Source organism: Ambystoma mexicanum, chromosome 4p (assembly GCF_040938575.1).
Source record: "Ambystoma mexicanum isolate Mex_15411 chromosome 4p, UKY_AmexF1_1, whole genome shotgun sequence".
NCBI lineage: Eukaryota > Metazoa > Chordata > Amphibia > Caudata > Ambystomatidae > Ambystoma > Ambystoma mexicanum.
The window spans coordinates 189,361,271-189,383,005 of record NC_090927.1 but is presented as its reverse complement, the minus strand read 5'-3'; the positions used below and the strand labels follow the sequence as shown (position 1 = coordinate 189,383,005).

The 21,735-nt window shown below is 45.1% G+C and overlaps 1 protein-coding gene across 2 annotated transcripts in view; it reads left to right on the top strand.

The window, feature by feature from the left end:
• Nucleotides 1-21,735, top strand: part of NCOA1 (nuclear receptor coactivator 1) — a 1,575,181-nt gene that overhangs the window by 32,242 nt on the left and 1,521,204 nt on the right. Inside the window, exon 2 of one of the 2 annotated variants that reach the window (XM_069605681.1) lies at nt 2,603-2,681. The exons of the other annotated variant lie outside the window; for it this stretch is intronic. The gene's annotated coding sequence lies outside the window, so the exon portion shown is untranslated. The remainder of the gene's footprint in view (nt 1-2,602; nt 2,682-21,735) is intronic. 2 annotated transcript variants of the gene reach the window in all.

Below are 21,735 nucleotides of genomic sequence, written 5' to 3'. Positions count from 1 at the left end.
TTGGCGCATGTTATGAGAAGACCAGAGGAGTCAATGTTATGTTCTTAGGAAGATATATTCTTTGGTGGAAATTTAAATAATATTGATGCTATTGAAAGGGAGACTAAGAAAGGCTTGGGGAAGAGAGATACCTTCAGTCTTGTTTGTGGAACTGTAAGCAAATAACCTGAGAAGGTCCGGGGAAGAGAGAGACCCCCTTCCCATAATTATCAGAAAATCACCTGAGAAGGTCTGCAGAAGAGAGACCTCCTTCCCATAATTATTAGTAAATGACCTGAGAAGGTCTGGGGAAGAGGGAGAGACCTCTTCCCCATCTGTGTGGAACAATACAATACAGAAACGACGGCTAGGAGAAGGACATTCCCCCAGTATTCATGAACTGCCTAAAAATCATACCGAAGGAGGGAGTCCTCCTGTTGTAGTCAGGGTACAGTCTACTTTATAGATTTATTTTGAAGTGTAAGGGACGGAAATAGGTTTGGGACATAAGACAGACTTTTTGTTTTTGACGGACATTGACACATCCTTACAGGAGCCAGCAGTCTGGAGCCGAGTGAAGCAACCAAGGACTGGATGCTTGCCCATCATTAGAGACGCTCCGGAGTGCTCCAACGTGGTTGGGCCATGTCTGGAAGCAGGAAGATGAAGCACCAGCTGATCGGGAGAGCTGGAGAGTGTGGTCCGCCTGGAACGCGATGCCCGAAAGCAGGAAATCGCTGCTGAGTTGCGGCAGCACTCAAATGCAGGAGGAGGTCTACGAATGGGGGCAAGAGGCCCAGAAGCAGCCGACAGAGACCAGTGAGCAACCAGAGAATGGTTGGGAAACCCAGAGGCTTACGTGGAACCCCTGAGAGACTATACTGCAGTGGGACCCGCATCCAATAACTAATGTCCTCCAGAGCCATCTTCTTCGTGGCCGTCCCTGGGAGCGTGAAAGACCAGGGCTTTCCAGACCAAGAGAGCAAGAAGCCAAAGGGGTTTGGCAACCGAGAGTAAGAAACCAAAGGGGTCTAGGACCTGAGAGAGATTAAGCCAGAGGGGTCTTGCACCCAAGAGCCAGAAACCAAAGGGGTCTGGGACCCGACAACAAGAATACCTGGCAGGATAGTGAACGAGGTACAAAGCCAAAGGGGTCTGGGACCCGAAAGCACGTAACTGCAGGCGTCTGGGCCCCAAGAGAGAAGCCAATACCACAGGGGTCTGGGACCTGACAACAAGAATACCTGGCAGGATAGTGAACCGGGTACAAACTGTTCAGAATCAGGAAAAGCAACAAAGGAATTGGGATCCACACCCAATAACAAACTACCCACAAACCTTTGGTATAGTCACAGTGGCTGGCAGGATAGTGAAAGAGGTAGGCTGTGAAAAAGGTGAAGGGAGACCTATCCCCTGGTGTTTGTGGACATTGTAAAAGGAATCATAAACAGGAGGTTGGTACTTCTCTTGACATTGCAGAGATACAAGACTTTGTTTTATGTGCCTTATTGGAACCTCAATCCAAGGAACTTTTTTTTGAGACTTTTGATTTGTATCCCTTAAGAAGTCAAAGACCCACAGGTGAGTTTGGCAACCCCACACAAACCTTTCATTGTTAATTAGGCACTACCGCTCTATAGACATTAAAGTACTTTTTTAGGATTCACAATAGGTGCTTCTGCTAATATGCAAGAGTGACATTTTAACGAGAATATAACGGAATCCTTCCATTCCATCAACTCTAAAATGGTGAGTGTAAACTGATAAGTCGGTTTAGAGTAGTTGGAGCAAGAGATATTTAGCTGAGCACTTCTGAAACTGAAGGGGTAATATTTTTGTGTCCTGGCAGGTGATCGATCTGGACCCTGTTACAACACATTAGAGGTGTCTCATTTAAAGGGAAGCCCACTAAGACTTTATACAGGTCAATTTTGTAATTTGTCATCGTTCCAAATAAAAGTAGCTAGAAGCATATTTTGGCCCACTTGTGATTGAAGTTATAACCAGTACACTATTGGTTCTTTGCAGAGGAGGAGGTCCCTAGAGAATTTCACCACGAGGAATCGACTAACCTAAATAAAGGAAAAAAGCAAAACTGCCCATTGCGTGACAGTATCTGGCTCCTGGTGATTGTGGAGCACTTGTTAAGGCCCGAAAGAAGAAACATGTCATGTAGGCCAAAAAGGCAGACTATTTCTCATCGCCTTAGATTGTGTATCATTTTTTAAATTAATCCCATTCAGGGGGTACTAGACATTTAACTGGCATCTGTCTTTGGAATTCATTATATAATTTAGAGTCCCTATGTGGTTGGGTCACACACTTTTAGTGCCGGTGAAGTCATTTTTGTAATTTTTCTAATTGTGTGTGTATTTGGTCATACCTGTGTTTTTAAAATAATATATTGCAGATGTCCCTACAAAGACATTGAAAGTAATATTACTGTGGGGAGACTTTGTTATGATATACCTTTGAGATTGGGGCGTGAGATCCAAAGATTAACCTGGCCCTCAAGTAAGTGGTTTCGTAATCAGGTTCATGGGAAACGAGTCCACGTAGGCTCTATGGGGGACACACTATCATTGAGTTTTCTGACCCCCATGTTTCTACTTATTACTTGTAGCCAGTGCCAGAACGCTGTTGTGAGATGAAGCACGTTGGAAAGACTGGTCATAGGATTAAAGAGACAACTACACTCTGAGGTAAGAATGTAGTCGGAAGAGTGGGTCATACACGATTAGACTTCCATTGAGGTTGTTTTATTCGATTTTCGGGTAGCAAGTGGAAGGCAGACTGTTATTTCCGAAATCAGGAAGATAATATTTCTGCAACACAAATGGTTGCAGGTGGCTGATAGACGCGTGATTCTACACAACCACTCTGGTACATCACGATATAATGTATCTTTGCACCCTTGGGGAAAGGGTTATATGTAGGGTCCAATAATGAGACCATACCAGTGTACTAAAAGTGTGTCTTTATCCCAGTAGGTATCCTCAATGAGACCAGGGAGATAGAGGGTTGCAAACAGCGTCCAGCTACGTTTTGATACACACAAAAGGACTATACCCCTGATAAATGTCTGGCACATATAGGCCTCACAGGACAGAAACGTGTACAAGTTGGGCTATAGACAGTGTGCAAAGTGTGTGTAGTAAACCAACACTTGTGTACACCAAATCATTGGGATACTGGGAACAAATGTTGTTCACAGTGATGTGTATTGTTGTGTAACCAAACATCACACTGTGGACTTGATCATTAGGTTTTAAGCATGAATTAATGTGTTTTATGCTATTTTACTGTGTGTTTTGTAATAAAATTTAGAAATGTGATGCATACACTGATGATGGATGGCAAGTCTAATATTTGTTGAAGACCGTCCCTGGTTAATCAATGAGGCAATCGCTATTGACACTATTAAACCTTCCTTTGGTTTGTTATAATATACATTTTTAAAATAATATATACATTAAAATTGCTAGAAATTCTTCAATGAGAGCTTGGACCCCGTTTTACATATCAACCAATAGTAATAATCAGACCTAATGTATTAGTAGTTCATTCATATGAGCCCGAGGGAAGGTCTGAGTTAGCAGAGTTTTGATGGCTCATTTCTTTACATATCCCTTAAGAAGAACATTTCCTTTTGAATCACCCAGAAGTGAACTTTCGGCTATCGTCCCAAAGAAATGAACCCTTTTTCTGAATCAAGAGGACCTACCCTTTTCTTTACTTCTGTATATGGTGTAATGGTCAGAAAGAGGTTTTGGACACAGGACGGTGTACTCTTTGCTTTAGGCTGACATCCTGACACACTCCGTAGTATTATTTGAGGCACGGAAACCCCTCTTAGAACAAGGGTCAGATAAGGTTTTCTCTTTTATTTTACTACCACTAAAAGTATATAGCCAGAAACATACCCCCTGTGTGCCGGTCTCTTCCTTCCACACCCTTACATTATCCACTCCCAGGGCCTAGGACCATGTAGGGATCCCCATTCCCATTTGGGTTTTACCAGTCCTCTGAATTTCCCCAACCCAGATCAAGTAAGTACTAAACCAGCAGCACTCCACCTTTCCACCCCAGCCATTGGTTTCATATGTTATACTAGCAAAGGTTCTTTGTTCATGGGAATCAGCAAATGTCATTATTACCTGTCTACATATTCCAGTGTAGTGATTAACAATGTTAAATTTGCCTTCGAACATAATATTTCATTCTCCCAGTCCGGGTACGCTACATATTCCGTAACTTTCACCTGTGGTGATAAAGCTTACCCCGGTTAACCAATCAACTGGGGAAGGAGTTGTTACATGGGGTATATTCTGACTGCAGTCCATCATACCTTTCCCGCTCGGTCCCGTCCTAGGAGAAGTACTGCCTGGGAAAACTTTGTTGCGTGCATGGGATATCTGATACCAGCCCTAGGGATTAAAATAGAGATTGCCTGACTCAATTGTCACGGCTGGTAGAGGATATTGTAAATGCTACTGTATCCTCCTTGACGCTATTGTTTCGAGGTCAGTTAGCCATCAGAACCAATGGTGCTTCAGAATCGTATGGATTTAGATATTGTCCTGGCATTTCAAGGTGATGTCTGTGCAGTCATGAAGAGCGAGTGCCGTACTTGTATACCAAGGTACTCAAGTAATATTACTGACATAGTCACCTGCATTCATCATACTGTAAGCCTCCTTCACACCAGCTCCGAAGCTCCCTGAACCTTTGGGTCTTGGAATGTAGGTCTATTGGTCAGATTTTACTTATAGCACTAGTCATAATTGTGAGTCTATCCTGTCTGTCAATGGTTTTTAAGTGCCTCTATTATTGGTTATGCAACACTTATTCTGAAGTTTCTCAAACTGCCAAGTGCTTTGCTGTCATGTGACTGAAGATACAGTTTGCTACGATATGCCAGGCTGTAAAATTTGTTTTCCTAGAGCTGTTTTTGATGAGACTGAACTGAAGCACTCATATGAGGGAACTGTGGGGGAAAGGTTGGGGAATCGAACATTTTATGTGCTCTCTTTGCATATAACTGCATTATATAATGGTGAGCTGATACTGAAGATAGCCATGTTTAAAACACTGTCTCCTGCTTGTGCGAGGCAAGATTTTAGACTTACTGGGCATGTTTTTGTAATAATGGCGTTTCGCGTAATGTGTAGTGTGCCGTCCCTTCTTCCATGGGGGAACGCCCTTGTCATGTGGACAGGGTGGTGTGGTCACAGTCTAATAGTCCCCCTGGCGGTGGTGCACCGTGAGAGGATCACATGGGAAGGGAACCCCCTCATGGGCTGAGGGATGACACCCTAGGAGAGACACAGTATATTTCGACCATGGTCCCAGCTCCCTCAGTCTCTTACCCTGTCTGGAGTTCTAGAATCCTCCATACCACTATGTATGGCAGCAAAGTAGAAGTTTGTCCTCCCTTTAATCATAGTGAGAGGAAGAAGAACAGTCATGAAATCCTGAAGAATAGTACTGAGAGGAAGAAGATGCGCAGAGTGCAGAGGAGCACCCTGTGGAAATACAGTGAGCAGACCAGCCTTTTCAATCTAGTCGAATGCAGCGATCGAATAAAAAGGAAAGAAAAACCTCTGACGAGGACCAGTCCTCCCTGGAGGAGACGTGAAGAAAGGCAGGTGTCAGCCAGACACAGGAAGAAAGCCGGGATGCCAAGGAAAAAGCAGAGAGCTCCGGAGCCAGTCCTGAGATGCAGGAAAGGATGGCAGGCTGGCGGAGGCAGGCGATGGGCTCGCCAAATCTTTGAAAGTGCAACGGTTCTCTGAAGGATGGTTGGGGCTGCAGAGCCACCGCAGACCAAACAAAGCTGTCCTAAGCACCACAAGTCCCACGGCTGACGGAGGAAGCTGGGAGAAGGTGGACATCCTCACAAACTAAGTAAACGGGTATGCGAAGGAGCAGGGAAATGCTAAGAGCCCGAGAAAGTGGTGGCAAGCAGAAAAGGGAGAGCAAAATTCTGAACATAGGTTCTGGGACCCTGAAAGACAGAGCAAGATGTGGCAAGCAGAAAAGGGAAAGAAATAGCCCGAACCCAGGGTCTGGGACCCTGACAAGCAGAAAAAGTAGTGGCAAGCAGAAAAGGGGATGAAATAACCCTAACCTAGGGTCTGGGGCCCTCCTAATGAGAAGAGGGTGGTGGCAAGTGAAGAAAGTGTAGGAATAACGCAAACCTAGGGTCTGGTACCCTGAAAGTAATATTGAAGAAACGTTTACATCCTTTATCTTTTATGGTAGTGCTTGGTAGGAGATTAAACCAAGCATACCCAAATAGAGAAATTCCAAAGACTGGAGAGTCTGGGACTCACACCCATAACAGAAATTCATCAGTTGCTCATGTTCATAGTTACAGTGCCTGGGAGAAAGGTGAACCAGGTTGGCTGTGCAATAGGTAGTACTTGGCAGGAGAGTCCACAAACTCTACCGAAAAGGAGAACTGTTAAAACCAGACAAGTCTGGGACTTGCACCCAAATAAAGGACAGTTATTGCAATCAGTAGTACTTGGCAGGATAGTATACAAAGTCTACCTAGAAAGAGAATTGTTGAAACCTGGCGATTTCTGGGATTTACATGCATATAAGAACAATATTTGTTACTTCTCTTCTTAGTCACAGTACTGGGGAGAAGAGTGAATCCTGTTGGCTGTGTAAAAGGAAGAGAAACCTGGGAAACTGAGACAATCCCTGGGATTGTGAACATTGTGGCAAAGCTGAGAGAAGGGAGATATTCTCTTATCACCTTAAGGAAGTGGAAGAGAACCCAAGGGAAAGAAGGCATTTCCTCTTGGAACTTGTGAACATTGTGAGAAGTCAAGAGAAGGGAAACATTCTCTTGACCCCTTTGTTTTTGCACCATTTGGAACTTTGTGTTTGGAACTTTGAAAAGAACTGTGAAGGATCTGCTAAGAAGACAACCCCTTTGCACCTTTTTACTGAGTTGTTAATGTGAGGGCTAGAGTTAGGGTTTTGACACAACGATGGACTAATCATTATTCTGACATCCTGACGGACCCATTTAAGATTTGTGTTGAGGCAGGGAAACCCCTGTTAGCGTAAGGGCTAGTGAGGCCTTTCCCCTAACCCTCTTTTCCTTTAAATAGACGTTTAAATAGACGTCTGTAGTAACACAAATGCCACTGATGTATTGATCTCTCACTACTGCACCCTCACAGTAGAGACACTCGCTTTCACATCTCTCACTTCTGACGTGCTTCCCTTTTGGCATATGGAAGCGTGTTTTAGACTCCCGCTTTTAGGAAAAGCAGCATTAGTGGATGAAAGTCATCATAGTGCAAGCATTCTCGTCTGCCTCGGAGAATGTGTGAATCTTTGAGGAATATATTCATCTTGACTATATGTATTACGATATGCTATCCTCCGTGATAACACTAAAACGAAACAGCGCAGCTGATAACAAATGCTTGTATAATGAGGCTTTGTTCTCTGCCAGCAACATTGTTTCAGTATGATTCCTTGCCCTGTGTTGATCACCGCTTCCATTGAAATGCATGTGTTCCTTTGAGTATAAGAGAACGGTGCAAAGAGGGCGGGAGGTTCTCACTTGCACTGCTGTTGGTCTGTTATTCGTTATTGCGTTTACTAATAAACTGTTCGCCAGTTTCCTGGAATAGTGAGTGGTCCTTTTTCCACCACAATCTCCTCCTCTGTAATTTCTGTGGACCACTCCTCTTATGGACCAGCACAAGTTCAGCCAGGCTGGTGCCCCACATGGTGTTTTTGAGAGGCTGTCTTGGCCCTGATGGGGTTTAAGGTACTGGCTCCACATTCCCTTTTCATCTCCATCTCCTCTCTGGGTTTGCTCCGAGCCCTTTCCTTTCTCTGTTTACGCCTGGACTGTCTATCCTGTCCCCTGGCATAGTCATGCATTTCTTTCCTCCACCCACCTTGATACTTTCCCCTGTGCCAACAAGGTCCTCCAGGACCTCTGTATTCTCCTAAGGTCTAAGACCCTCATCCTCTTTCTAGCTGTTGAACACTGTCCTGTCTTGATGGTGTCTGCCTTTTATTGTACAACTCTCTTCTAAACTTGTGTCCTCTCCCTCCTCCAGGGACTGGGATCTAGTCCCTTCAGGGTCTGGGATCTTGCAATATCTCCCCTCTTATTCCCTAGATCCTCAGGGGGAAATGTAGCCCTTGCCCTGAAGGGGCTGTGATTGCTGCTCCCCCCCAACTGGGCTGGGCCTACGCAGACTACACCCTAATCTTTCCCTTCATTTTGGGAAGGGGAATCTGATTCTCGAAGTCAAGGTCCCTGTGGACACTGGACCCACAAGTTTCCCTGAAGGAAATTCTTGGGGTAGATGTACTACAGCCCCTTTTTCGTTCTCCTGTGATCCCTCAAAACCTAGGCACGTTCCTCACACCAGTTAACCTACTGGATCTTTTCTTCTACCAGTCTTTTCCTATTCAGGGGCCTCAGGTTTTTCCGTAGTCTGTCCTCTCAGGATCGCCCTTGTGTTTTGTAAGGATGGATTCTTCCTTTCGGCATGGCCATCTGCTCTTTCAAGAGCTTGATTTATTCACCTGCCCTGATTCATTCATTGGTGCTGGCACCTGTCGACCTGTTCAGGCCTTTTACTTCCTGTGGAAGAAAGATGTCCGCTTCTTAAGGGCGAAGTAAGGGCTTCTCTCTCCAGTCTGAACTTAATCCATCTTAAGGTTCTAGAATTTCACTGCTTTGTGGGCTAAAGCCTGTGGTCTTTTGCATGTCAAGGATTCTGCTAACGTGCCTGCTAGTACTTCATCCTTCTCTCACACTAGGCTTTAGATGTTCTTTTGGAAAATATGTCAGCCCCTGCTTGCATCAATGCTTCAGTCTCTTCCTGAGCCGAGGCTTTTACCTCTTGAGACAGGGCTTCAGCTCCTTCCCAGGCCTGGATTGCTTTTTTATAATACTTATCTTGATTTTCTCATCTCTTTTTGGTTACTGTGGGTGTGCAGATTTTTGCTGCAAGTTTGCCGATTTGTTTTCCTCATTGGACCGCAGACCCGAACAAATTGTGAACCTGGATTCAGGATCCGCAAACCCTGTGCATTAAGGATGTTCGGGACTATGGCTATCCAAAAAGGGGGACCATAAAATGCTCAGTGTGGTGGTTCTAGGACAAAGGGACTAGGAGCACCACAGTTGACCAACTATTTTGATGGAGTAGGAGTAGGACCCGGACCACATTTACTTGCTATCAGGCTCCACATTACCAGGTTTTTATAATAATCCAAACAAAGTGACTCCAAGCACCGGAACGCAGATTTATCCTGGCTTAACAAGTTTGTATCTGCTCTATCTAAAGAAATGTGATGGGGTGATCAGCAATGGCAGTCAAACCTGTTATGGACCCTTACATACTCCATCAAGAGTGGCCACAATCCATAGGGAATCCTGCCTCTCCACCTGCATCAACATTGCGATGCGGTTGGAAAAGCCTGTTGATTCTCTGAAAGGAGCAGAGAAAAGCACATTGCCCATTTTTATCTCTGAGTCCCTCTCCATCCAGGGAATCCCGACTAAAATGGCATGGATGCACACAGAGTTGTTTTATGGCATCTATGTCATTCTGTGGGTCATCTGGTGGTCTGGTGAAAATAAGCACATATGTGATGCTTCTTTTACCCTATGCCTGTTTTTGTGGAACTTGCATGGCCTTTGCATAGCTTATGTGATTGCTTTAGTATTAAGAGACTATGAAGGAGGTTACTAGTAATATTTGTCCAACTATTAGAGGACTGAAGATGTCAAGATGAGCATGTTCCATTTTCCAGGAAGTTTAGATAGTTTAAGTACATGTTGTAGTAAATTGGTGCTAATGTTGCCAGTCAAGGGTGGAAAAGCAATGTACATGTGAAACAGAATTTTTCTGTGTTTATTTATTATCCCAGGGCCTCCAAACTGCAAGGACCTTCCATTTTTGGGAATCTTTCAAGAGCATGTCCTAGTGTCTTGCTCTTGTAATAAAGCTGTACCCTAGCTCAGTGAGCCCTTAAAGGATTGTTCCTGCTAGGAGAAGGTGGTCATCGCTGATGTACAATACAACTGTTTGAAGCTGCAAAACCTATTTTCATGTGTGGTACTTGCTGTCATAATATTTCAGTTTCCGAATCACACTGACTCAAGAAAATGTTCTAGTTTCTATCCAATGTGGATGAAAATGAACAGATGGTTTGTTAGTAGAAAGCAGAAAATCGTGAAATTTGGCAAGAAATAAGTTTCACTTGCAAGGAAGATTGAGGAATTTGGGTCTGTGGCTGACCTCAGATTAGTCAATCCAATGCGGAATCTGTCTGCTGCATCATTTTTACCATCTCTCATGGTATCAAGGAACAATTCCAGTGTTGATCTGTCAATTCTGCAGTGCCCTCCCGGATGTACACAACTTCCTCAACACTAGTTTCACCACTACATAAATAAAGAAGACCGTCTGTTTTTTGATCTTGTTTAGAACTATGACCATGCAGCTCTTTGTTACACTGGGAACATGTTACTCCGTGTCTCATTTAAAGAGCACGCCAACCACCACTAAACGCACACATTTTAGCACCTGTTGAAGTTGCATGACGATTCAGCCTATATCTATCTACAGATATGGCACTGCACTGTTGAACCAAGGGAGCATTTCAGATGTATTTATTTATTGGATATTTGTAAGGCGCCTTTACAACAAATGATGTTTCAAGGTGCCAGAAAAGACAGAAAAGGGGAGGGAGGTCAAGGCAGGAAGCTAACAATAACGGTCCTACTAGGCCTTGTGACATTCGAATCAGGCAAGTGCAGTAACAATTAGTGCGAGGGAGGGGAGGTTCTGGAGCAGGCGACGGTTGGGGTTTGAGTTTGACCCAGGTCGCCTGCTCCCGAGTCTTCCCGGGTGGGGCTGCGCAGTTGGCGAGTACGAGGTGAGGGAGGTTAGCATAGCTATTTAGTAGGTCGGGTAGGTTTAGATTAGTTTATTTGATATAGAAATTAAAAATTATATATATAACTATAGTCTGAGGTGCTGTACATCAGGCACCTCCCCTACCTTTTTTGTAGAGCGCCGCTCTGACTGGGTGGTGGTTCTGTGGTTTTTTCAGCAGGTTAAGAGGCAGCAGCTCATCCATCTGATTCCAGTTCCCGGTGAGCGTAGGTTGTTTGTTCGGCCCGGGTTTCTGCTTGTTTCTGAGGGGGGATTTTCGGTTTCTGGACGGTGTTCTTTCACTGCGCGTGGCATCCAGATTTTTGCCGCTGCAGCATGCAAGTCCCATCGGCCGGCTCCCTGCTTTTAAGTGCGGTGTACAGTTTGGGGCCTTAGGTGGCAGTACTAATCCCTCTTAAAGGGGCCACACCTGTTTAGCTGAATTAGCAGCTCCAGGCATTGTAGTGACGGCTGCACGCTGTGTGCGGCGGCTTTAGCTGCTCATAATAAGTATTTCTTCAGGTCGGAAATAGCGGCTGGGAGGGTAGTAGGGCCATTTGATGATCTGCCGGGTGATTTAGTTGTATCCCCATTGGGTGTTGTACCTAAGAAAGCCCCGGGAAATTCTGATTGATACACCATTTGTCATGGCCCGAGGGCATGTCTATCAATGATTTCATTGTCCCTGAGGAGTGCAGGGTTGTATACCAAGTGTGGACCAGGCGGTGTATTTGGTGAGGAAAGCGGGACGTGGGGCCTACATGGCCAAGTGTGACATTAAGGCGGCTTTCAGGTTGTTGCCGGTGCACCCAGAGGATTTTTGGCTGTTGGGATTGCAATTTGAGGACAGCATCTACATTGATAGAGCTTTGCCAATGGGGTGTGCAATTTCCTGCGCCTTGTTTGAGCGTTTCAGTTCCTTCTTACAGTGGGTTTTCTCATACAGTTTCAGTTTGGAAGGTGTACTGCATTACCTAGATGATTTTCTGTTCATTAGCGGGGCAGACAGAGAGAGGGAGTGCGCGGAGATGCTAAAGTTGTTTCAGGACTTGATGGGGGAGTTGGGTGTGCCCTTAGCAGAAGACAAAACAGAAGGGCTGGCAGTGGTGTTGACATTTCTAGGGATTGAATTGGACTCAGTGGCCATGACCTCACGCTTGCCGCAGGACAAGGTGAGCAAACTGGTAGGATTGCTGGAGAAAGCGGTGGGGGCCAGGAAGATGATGCTAGTGGAAATGCAGAGATTGGTGGGGCATTTGAATTTTGCATGCAAGGTGGTGGCCCCAGGCAGGACTTTTTGTAGAAACATGGTGCGGTCTATGGTAGGATCAAAGTGCCCACATCATCGGGTAATGGTATCAGGTGCAGTTTGGGAAGATTGTAGGATGTGGCTGTGTTTTTTGGAGAGCTTTAGCGGAGTGTCCATGTGGTTGCAGGGAGATCCGGTGTCATGGAAGGTGCAAATATTCTCAGATGCAGCAGGTGCGGGAGGTTTTGGAGTGTTTTGGGGAGGAAAGTGGTGTGCAGAGAAGTGGCCATCGCTTTGGTTGAAGGAAGGAAGGAGCATAGAATTCCTTGATTTTTTTCCTTTGCTGGTTGCATTGGAGTTGTGGGGGAAGGAGTTGCAAAACAAGAAAGTGAATTTCAACATTGACAACGAATGCGTGGTTCATGTAGTGAACAGGCAGTCAGCAAGGGATCAGAGGGTGGCGAGACTGATGAGAGAGTTTGTTCTGCATTGCATGGAATGGAATGTGGTGTTTAAGGCAACACATGTGCCGGGGAAGGATAATGGCATCGCTGATGCATTATCTTGTTTTCAATGGCAGATATTCCGTGGATTGGCTCCAGAAGCGGAACAGGAGGGGCAGCGGATTCCGGAGGAGCTGTGGAAGATAGGAAGCTGAGAGCACTTGCATTGGTGGAGGGTTCGCTTGCTCTGGCATCTAGAGAGGCGTACAGGAGAGTTTGGGAGGATTTCATAGGAGGGGGAGCTCGTAGTTGGAAGGGTAGAGGGAATGCGGAAGAACGGAGAAGGGATGATGCCACTAATTTCCTCTTGAGGTGTATGGATAGGGGCTGGTCTAGGGCAACTATAATGGGGGAAATTGGCAGGGATCGCTTTTTATAGGAAGTGGTTTTGGGGTTTCCAGCCGAGCCGTGGAGAAATGGCGAACAGGATGTTGGAAGGATGGGCAAGGGAAAGTAAGAAGGAAAAGGACAAGAGGAGACCGGTATTGGCGGAACTGCTAACAAGGTTGTGTCGGGCTGTGGGGGGAGTTTGTTGGTCGGCCTGGGAAGGAGAGTTGTTTGTGACTTGCTTTACATGGCTATTCTTTGGAGCCTTTAGGGTTTCTGAGTTGGTGGGGGGAAAAGTGGGGTAAGTGGACTGCGTTGGGATGATCATTTTACAGAGTTAGGTTTGGACATCAAGATTAAGAGGTCTAAGACAGATGAAAAAGGAAAGGGCTCTTGGGTTTTGCTGGGTCGGGGAGCAAGGATTTATACCCAGTTAAGACAGGTTTGGTGTGGAAGGAGCGTTGTGGGGGGAGGACAGGTTTGGTTTTTCAGCATGAAGATGGGGCACCAGTATCAGTGGGGCAAGTTTTGGGGGTACTAAGAAAGGTTTTGGTAGCAGTAGGGGAAAAGGCAGAGGAGTTTGGAACTCATTCATTCAGGATGGGTGCAGCATCTGAAGGTAGTAGGTTAGGCTTATCGGAGGATAAGGTGAAATGTTTGGGGCGGTGGAAGTCCGGGAGATATAAAGGGTATGTCAGGGATCTGGGTAAAGGGGACGTTTAAAAGAAGTTTTCGAAGGATCTCAGGAGTGTAGCATGTTTTAGGATGGTTGTGATTTGGAAGTGATATTGTAATTTCTTTTTCAGATGCTGCTCGGAGGCCGGGGGAGATGCCGCAAATTTGGATTGTGGGCCACTCTATTGTTAAGTGGGTGGGGAAGGAAGCAGAGAAAAGGGTTTTTGGCAGGCAGTTGTGTTGCAGCTATAAAGAGGCATTGGTAAGATGGTCTGGTTTAGGGGGGCTTCGCTGGGATCAGCTACTGCCTATGTTGGCAGGGTTGAGGGAACGCTATAGGTCTCCAGAGGGGGTGATCATTCATGCAGGGAAAAATGACCTGGTAAGAGATACAGGTGTGGCTCTTCTTAAAAAAATGAAAAGGGATTTGGCATGGATCCGAGAAATGTGGCCTCAAGCATGTGTAGTTTGGACTTAGTTGTTGCCGCAGAGAGTTTGGAGGGGAGCCAGAAGTGAGGGAACGATAGAATGGGCAAGGAAGGGGATAACGGAGAGATGGTAAAATTGTGTGCCTCGGCGGCGGTAAAGGTTTTGGACCACAAAGAAATAGTTTATGAAGGATTCATGATATTCAGAGAGGATGGTGTCCACTTGTCAGTTTTCGGGAATAGTTATTATCTGGCGGATTTTACCTTGCTGGTGGGAGATATTGTAAGGAGCTGGAAGTAAAAGAATAGTAGGGGTGGGACAGAAAGAAAACCTTGGTGGAGGTTTTTTCTGTTGCCGGGGGCATGGCCCCTTTATATGTGGGGGGAGGGAAGCACAATGGGGGAATGGCGCGGGAAAGCGCCCTCCCACCCCCTTTTGGTTATTTATCAGGTGACTGGTTTTATTTTCCAGGGGGAGGAGGGTTCATTGTAAGGTGGTTTCTGTCGGGCTAATTCCTTTTTTCATAGTGTCACGGGTTGTTGTCTCTGTTTAAAGTCAGTAATTTTCGGGTAGTTTTTGTGTGACAGGTTGGGGAAGTTGTGATGTAAAAATGTCTGTTGCTGATGTGGCAGGTCAGACTGGCTGCAGGTCATAGGGTGGTGGAGTTTGGTGTAGGGGGAGTTTTATGGGTTTTGAAGTGGTTTGGTCGCCGGGGTCATGCATGGCCCCTTTAGATGTGGGGGGAAGGAAGCACAATGGGGGAATGGCGCGGGAAAGGATGGGGGTGGTGCTGTTAGCACAAATGGGCTACCCCGGGGGAACAGGTATTGAACCTGGAGGTGCATGGCCCCGGGGAGAAAGCGGGACGCCTTGAGAAGTGGTAAGGAGACGGTAGGGACCTAGGGATAGTTAGAGAGGGGAGAATGGTTTAATTATTTATTTTTTGGGGAAAATGAAAGTGTTGAATTATTAATTGGTTGTTTAAAACATCTTGTTAGTCTGTAAGGCCATGGGGGCCAGGTAAGCGGTTATTTATAAGCTTTGGCCTGTCACATTAAAGTGACCTTTTCCACTATAAGCGAGTCTGGATTTTTGTGCAGTAAGCCAAAATGTGGGCAACTAATTCGTTTTAAATGGACCACGATAGATGACAGAGAGTTATCAGTAAGATACTGTGTCAGATAAACTGAAGCTGCATCCTACCCGGGAATTTGACTTTGAAAGGGACTTGCTCATCTTTCTCTCGTTGCCATTCAGTGCCCTTTGTTTATTCTATGTATTTCGACCATCTGGGATCAAAAAGTACTATATCATTGACACAATTCCTTCAGCCATTTCTAAATGTAGCACATTTGATGTGCAGTCCATACATTGGCCAGTTGAGGGACACCGGAAAGGGAGAGCATTTTTCTTTCTATAAAAGTTGGTAACAGGAATCAACCCTGCCTGACTTTCCTAGTCATAGTAGTCCATTCTCCCACAACACCAACTCTGGCTCCAACCTGCAGATCTTTGTGCATTTCTGCCAAAATGTTTAAAAGCAAACTAGGTATACCTTCATTTTTTTTGCAGCACCCATGCGTGAATTCTGTATTTGTATTTATTTGATTTATAAGGCGTTTTGGCGAAAGCATCACAGATACAATGTTAAAAATGGAACCAAAAAGAGATTCATCATAGATAGCAACCAAAAGCAAAGGAAATAGGACAAAGTGGAAAGAAGATAGATTTTGAGAGATGTGTGAAATCGAGAGTAAGCAGGACTAGCGCAAATGTGTAGTGGTAGAACATTCCAGAACCTGGGAGCAAGAAGACTGAAAGAACGAAAACGAGATTGAGTGCAACAGGGCTTGGGGACAGACAGAAGGGACTGGGATTTGGATTGCAGAGGTCGAGAAGGGGGGATGTACAGAGAAACCAAGAAGCAGAGATAACCTGGTGCAAGCCTTGCACATATTAAAAATTATATGGAGAAAACTGAATTGTAGGCGAGCCTCAGATAACCAATGAGGAGAGGAGGGTGGGGGAAATGGAGGAGTAAGGAGAAATGCAGCCGAGGGTGCGAACGGCAGAGTTGGAAATAGAGCACAAGGGGGCCTGATGAGAAGCAGAGGGACCAAGAAGAAGACAAGAGCAGGGGGGGGGGGGAATTGCAGTGCGTTAGAAAGTTCCTTAAAGGATGAGTAAATGGGCAGCCATGAGCGAGGATCAATAGACAACTCTGCACTCCCTTGATAAGGGTTTAACAGGCGAAATAACTCCAATATTCCAAAGGGGCTGGGTGAACTGAATAACAGGATGGTGGCAGAGGGGGTTAAAAAGAACTGAAAGAAATAGCAAATTCCATTGTTGAGGATAATGGTCCATCAGCCCATCACTTACCTCACGGGATCTCATCCACCTGGGGTGGCAAGCAAAAGTCAATCTTGTTATAAGTGTCCCCTGTTCTTCTTTTGTGCTTGGATTGGTCCTTTCGGCTGCTGTCACAATGTTGAGGTCCCTTAGGTGCACCTCCCCACATACCGGCCACTTGGGGTGCGGTCTTGCTTCCATGTTTGCCACACATTTCCCCAGATCTCACTAGGGCCAGGGAACTTTAGGACTTCAACCTGGAATACTGGAACTACCTTTGTGGCCAGTTCAGGGTGAACAGGTGCTCCCTCTGTAGGACCTCTCTAACTCACTCCTTAATCTTCTGTGCTGATCCCTTTGCTGGTCTATCGCTTCTATTCCTTTCTTCTTCCTACTCAACACTACACAGCGATGGAGGGGCCCACTTCACCTCCCATCCTATTTTGTTTCTTCCTACCCTGGGTTGTTCTGGCTTTCCAAAACTCTGATCTCTCTCCTTCTGTTTCTGATTTTCTGCTAAAGTCTTTCCTGCAATCTTCTTGCATCCCTTTATGGCGCCTTTCGATGTCTCACACTTATTTTATCCCCTTTTCTTCTCTCCCCTTCAAGGTTTCCCTTGTTCTGCTTCTCCTTTAACCCAGTCGAAGGCTTTGTCAACAATTCTTCGCTCTGCCACTCCACGGTTGTCTGTGCCATACTTCCTCCTGCACTTTCCAACAGACTACGTTTCTCAGTCCTTCACCCATTCAACTTGCCAATTTATTTGCTTTCCTTCCTCTCCTCCCCCAGCACCAGCAATCCCTCCAGGAAGGGCTGCCACGCCGATCAGACACTGGTTGGGCCCTTTTATCCTACTGCGCACTCGGCCTCTATGTCAACTACTAACTAATATCACTCAAATTTGATGTTCTTCCAACAGTGTTTGTACCAGTGAAATCACTGGATACTGCCAGGGTTGTCTGTAAAAATTCAAACTCCCGCTCTCAGCTGGGTCCCCTTCCTTGGTAATAAGTTGCGCAGTTCCACAAGCCAAGTCTAAGTAGGGTATCTGCCATCATGTCAGTGCTGCGGTAGTTGCTGCAGCCCACCGAGTTGTTAAAGTGTGCTGCCATTCAGTGCAGCGCTAATCTGGCACTGTGGATATTTCTTCTTATCTCCAACCTTTCATGCCAGTATAGTAACATGCTATGCTACTTGTCACGCAGTGAACCATTGGGTGATGTTGGTTGATTTTTTACAGTGGGACCCTGTGGTCGAAGTCCTGTTGTTGTCAGTCCATTTTCTGGGGCATAGGCCCTCTGGCCCTCAGGCTTGGATGCATGATGTAGCAATACAATTATTGGCACTTGTGTGTGCGCGCGCGTGTGTGTGTGTGTGTGTGTCTGCAACAGGCACAGTAATCTTTAGCGAATTTAACAATGATCAGTGAGGTTTGCAGCCTGCGACTTCAACCTATCATGGGGGATCAGGATAGTTCTCCTCTGGACCCTACATCATCTAATGCTCAAAGGTGGCCTGGACATTCAATGCGTGCTGTGCGCCAACATAAATAATGCGCTGGTCAGACCCATGCCACTCTCTCAACACTAATGTATGACTTGCACCCGGGTGGGTGCTGGGAGTGTATTTCTCACTGACAGGCTCTTAAAGGGTAATCTGCTGTGAAATATCATAAAAAAGCAAAAAGCATTTCTATCTCGTTTTGTACCGCTGCTGTGCTACTTAAAAAACATATGCATGACAGGATCAAATCAGTGCATATTAAAGCACCTAAACATTGTGAATTTGGGTTGCACTTTAAAATGTGCAGAAATGCCCCCTGATTTGTGCAATCTCTGAAAAGGGGTGAAGGGCTCCCTTAATACACCTGGGATCAAGGATGGCAATACCACATACTGTTGGTAATATGGGTTATTTGGTGATTTTGTACAAGGGAAGATGAACCAAAATGAAACTGAGATCTCCTCACCAGCAATTATAATAATATTAATCAGGATGGACTTCATTCTGTCTTCTGCCTGGTGCAGATAGTCAAGCCATAACACTTCAAGCATCAATGTCGAAGTCTCTAGAGTTCACTAGAGGTTGCCTTACAACCCTCTCCTCTGGCATTGAGGGTTCATGAGGTTCCTGAACCCTCTCCTTTGTCCTACTCTAGATTTAAACTTTCTGGGGTCACATACCTTTCTTCTCACTCTTGCACCAGGTTTTGTGGTCGTGCTGATTGTTGGTAGTAGATGGCAGGGAGACCTAACTCATCCCACCCATTCCTTCAGTGGAGTGAGTACACTCTGGGCTTCTATGACTTTCCTTCACTGAACTGACTGTAAACGTCTAGATCCTGTCTCGTTGCTACCCCCTCCCCTCTGATCCTGCCTAGGGCTGACCTCCTGTTATGGATGACCAGGTCATGGTATTCCTTCCTCTCCTTCATTCTGTGATCTTTCCACCCACCTCTCCCGTACCATTCTCTTAATCCATTGTGACTGCTTCTGTGTCACCCCAGGCCCTCATAAAACACCTCTTCTGCATGCTGGAATTTCACCTTTCTCCTGGGTCTATCCTCCTCCTGACTATGCCACCTTCCCATATCCTATTGCTCACACTCCGTCCTTAAATGTCTTCCTTCTCATCGTCTGCGTCTGCCACATTTTGACGCCGATGTTAAAATCGCCTACACTACCACCACACCCTACTGTTTACACTTGCCCCCTAATGTTGGCACCTTCAACTCCTTCTTTCCACTCTCACCCCCAAATGTTACCACTTATTTTACTAACAACATCTCTTTCGGTTGCTATCCATGCTTGATGTTACTGCTTTCTTTATTAGCACCACATTTTTCTGCTTCTGATATTACCACCTTTACTATTATCACCTCCTCTTCAATCTCCAGTCATCATGTAACCACTTGATTTTCTAATTCCACTTCTTTCTACCTCTAAGCACCTTGTCTAGCTGTCCAATGCCCCTATCTCTCCAGCCTTCTCCAAATGTAAACCTCCTGCTACTGGCCCCCACACCGTCAGGCTTGGCTGCCTGGATTGAATAGGGCTTTCTCCTCATCCCACCAGGTGGAACTTGTGAGAGTCTGCAGTTTTGTTTTCTGATTACACAGGGCTATAATTTGCTATGGGCCTTCACTGCACCTTGGTCTGCTTCAGACTTAGCCAGGTCCAAGTCTACAACTGATTTGGCCACCATTTTGGAAGCCAGTATTTTGTTTGCGATGCTTCTCTGTGCTGCTTGTGCTTTACAGAGAGCCACTGCCCTCCTAGGATGTGAATTCAATGCCGGAAAGACACTGGGTAAGATGGTTTCACTCTTCTGTTGGTCTGTGTGCTGGGTAAAACTGGTACACTGAATTGTCAGTGGAGACATTGTTTGCCAAGGAACAATGCTTCAATAAATTGATTTGCTCGTTGATACAATCTCCGGTCAGGATGCTGTAGGTTTGAAACATGGCATTTAAGGTATTCCCTGACTCATCAACAACTGTACCTTGATATATTTGTTTAATCAGGAGGTTTTTATGTAGTTTTCATAAAGACAAAGCACATGCTTTAGAACAACAATCAGTTTAAATAGGTCAACCAATTACAGAAAATGGACAACTGCCTCACCATCCACAATCCTCCAGTATGCAATGTAACAATAAATGGATCCATGAAACAGTATTTTCCAGTTCATGACCATGTCTAGGATTCAAACCATTACATGTCTTATTTTCCTTAAACATTTTAACACATCCCCCACCATACTACTGAATTTCCGATTGGCTGAATATTCATTAAATAGACATATTTTCTGTTGCACCTCAAAAGACCCAAATCACTTAGTCTTATTGGGCAGGTATAAGCCTATTCCTAGATTTCACATTTTTAAAAAAATCTCCCAAGAATGCAAAGAATCTAGCACTTTCCTCCCTAAGGGTGTAAATAATGTTTTCACATATTAATACATTATACATATTCTCCAGCCATTCATCAGTGGAGGCGGTTCCAGTTAACCTCCACTGTGCTGCTATCATGGTCTTCGTGATCAATAAAGATTTAGCAATCCGATCTCTATCGATAGAATCATTAACAGTGTGCATATCGTCCATCACGCCCAGGAGACTGGCTCATGTGTCTAGTTATTTCCACTGCTGTCATTTGGCAAACACTTCTTCCAGTCTATTACCAGTAAAAATGAGCTTTGAGCAGTGCCACCAAACTGCCTGATCGCTCACAACCTTGCCAACGTAGGCTAGACCATTTGCTCTAATATTGCTTTGTTTGACTGGGAACCAGGTACCATCTTGTGATGTTTTGCTATGCATATTGTGCACTGATCAGGATTTTCCAAGCTCTTCCTTTCCTAGCTCTTATCCTAGCTCTTCCACATGCATCGTCAGTAAGTGTTGTAATTCCATCTTTACACTATGCACCCACATATGATGAAATGTGAGCCTCAGAGCGTACATCAGACTTTTAAAAATGTTCTATTTCAAACCCTTGAGAGATTTTGGAGAGTACATTATCTTTTTGAATCTGTAAACTCCAGCTCTATTTGCCTCATTGCCAGTGTCTCCGATTATTTTAGATTTTGGGTAGCAAGTCTAGGAAGGTAAGACAGCCCCATATGACATCCCAAACTTGCTTTTGGTTTTTAAGGAAGGCAATACAGTCATTGCCCTGGGCCTGTCTTTCTTGGAAAGACATATCATGTACATCAGGGGTCTGCTTGTCACTCATTTTTCTATCAATTTCCTTGACGTTAGGGATTGAAGGTTCATCTAACATGGTTGGAAATTGAAGGAAGCTATTATGTTATGTTAATGGAATTTATACAGTGCAGCGTACACCCAAGCACATCATGACGCTCATTAGCTCCAGCGTGTAGCTTACAAGAGCCTGGCCAACTTGATAACAGTTATGTTTGGCTCCCCAGGTCAACTGATGCTGAACAAACATATCTACGTGAATTGAACTCTGTGCGTTTGGGACAATTTATTAATAATCATTAGTACACATCTATACAATATTTAAAGCATAAGGTGTCGTCATATATAATAGCCAATATATTATGTTTGCATTTTATCTGCAAGTTAGATTTGCGGAACTAGCTCTTTGTTCCCCACACGTAGCTCCTAGTCACTAGCTAATGCTGGATACCCAGGAGCTGCTTTTAGCTCCTGCTTTTGCAATCTTAATTTTGACCCCTATCTAATCGTTAAATATCCTTCATTAGGAATCCTACAGTTCAGACCACCTTTATCTCTTTGCTCTGAACAAAGTTGCACTGG